General features: G+C 38.7%; 1 pseudogene; it reads right to left on the bottom strand.

The window, feature by feature from the left end:
* Positions 1–388: 388 nt before the first annotated feature.
* On the bottom strand, positions 389–1433 carry LOC147427389 (uncharacterized; annotated as a pseudogene).
* Positions 1434–1642: the final 209 nt, after the last annotated feature.

Below are 1642 nucleotides of genomic sequence, written 5' to 3'. Positions count from 1 at the left end.
TGGCAATCTCATCTCATTTGGTTTAAGGTGACGTGTTTTCATTTTGAGATTCTTTTTTAGTATTTTCTTGTATGTGACTAAAGAGCTCTTGTATTTGTTTTGTTTTGGGAAAACACTATAAGAGGGTTGTATAGTGATAGGGTTCCCATAACTCTAAGATAATGTGTAGATCGCAACATCATCAAACTTAATTGTGCTCTTGACTCTCCTCCAAGCTGTTTATACATCCACGTCAATCATTTAAATTGGAGATTAATTCTTGCACAAATCTCTCTCTCTCTCTCTCTCTCTCTCTCTCTCTCTCTCTCTCTCTCTCTCTCTCTCTCTCCCTGGGAAAGATTTTAGACTATATTTACAAGAGCATTTTACAATTTAGCATACTTCCTCATCAAACTAGGAGTTTGTTGAGGATATGCAATAATCTATCTCTAAGGTCTTCATCTTTCAACACCATGGTGTCTTTTAGCATCCTGTCTCTGATGACTTTCATAGGAACTGTGTGGTTGAACCCTGTATACTTCTCAAAAAGTTGCATGTTTCTCATTGACCAAATGAACCACAAAAACCAGATTCTGAAGGATTGCAGAGGAAAATGAAGTGCAGAGTCTTGTTGTGTGTTCACTTTATCAAATGTGAGCTTGTGTTTTGTTATCTGACCCCCCCAAGATGTAATCCACATGTATTCAGCCCATTTCCACCATTTTGCAACAATTTTACAATGCCAAAAAACATGTCTCACAGTTTCCCTTTTCTTACATCTAGAACAATTCCCATTTGTGAAGCCTTTCCTGTTCAAGTTTGCAGCAGTGACCAAAGTACCTATACATACTCTCCACAAGAATAATTTAAATTTAAATTGATTTGGTACAAGCAAGATTTTATTGCGTACATTGTTCCACCATGTTACATTTATATTGAGAGGCCATTGCTTGTTACATCTCTGATACATATTATTTGGGGGTAATAGCTCAGCATAAAACACTTCTGTATGAGAATTCCACTAGTTAGATGAGTGGCCGGGCAATGTCCAATCTCTGAATCTGTCTGCTGCATTGACTGAGTTAAATACTGGCAAGCTGTATACATGAATTCCAAGCTGGTGCCAATCTCTTCTACATTTGTACCCAAGTCTATATTGCATCCTTGCCACTGCAAAAATTTTCAACTGTAGGTTAGAGTCCAACACTTGACTAATTTGAGCAATTCCTTCCTTGACAAAGACTATGCAGATTTTCCAAGAAATTTAGCTGGAGGTATTTAGAAACAAAGCTCTAAAATAGATTTCCAGCACCTAAAGAGTTTCCAGTATATCCCATTCTGCCCTGCCAGATGAGAGCAGAACAAATTTTCTTCCAGGACCTAACAAGCAGTGTGGAAATGTCAAAACCAATTTTTAGAGGGGCTGCAGTAAACAACTTGTCCCAAGAGTTCATCTGCCAGGATCCATGGAAATATACTACAGCCCGATCTATAAGTTTCCACCTCTCTCTCTCTCTCTCTCTCTCTCTCTCTCTCTCTCTCTCTCTCTCTCTCTCTCTCTCTCTGCCTGTGGGTGTTTGGTGTGTATATTTGTAGCATTGATATTAGTGTTAGTGCACCCTTCCTTCTCGCTCATATTGCTCAGGGATTCTACTCTTTGGCA

Source organism: Adiantum capillus-veneris, chromosome 23, assembly GCF_014529385.1.
Source record: "Adiantum capillus-veneris isolate H3 chromosome 23, ASM1452938v2, whole genome shotgun sequence".
NCBI lineage: Eukaryota > Viridiplantae > Streptophyta > Polypodiopsida > Polypodiales > Pteridaceae > Adiantum > Adiantum capillus-veneris.
Note: the sequence above shows the minus strand (reverse complement) of the source record. Positions and strands in the feature narration are given on the sequence as shown.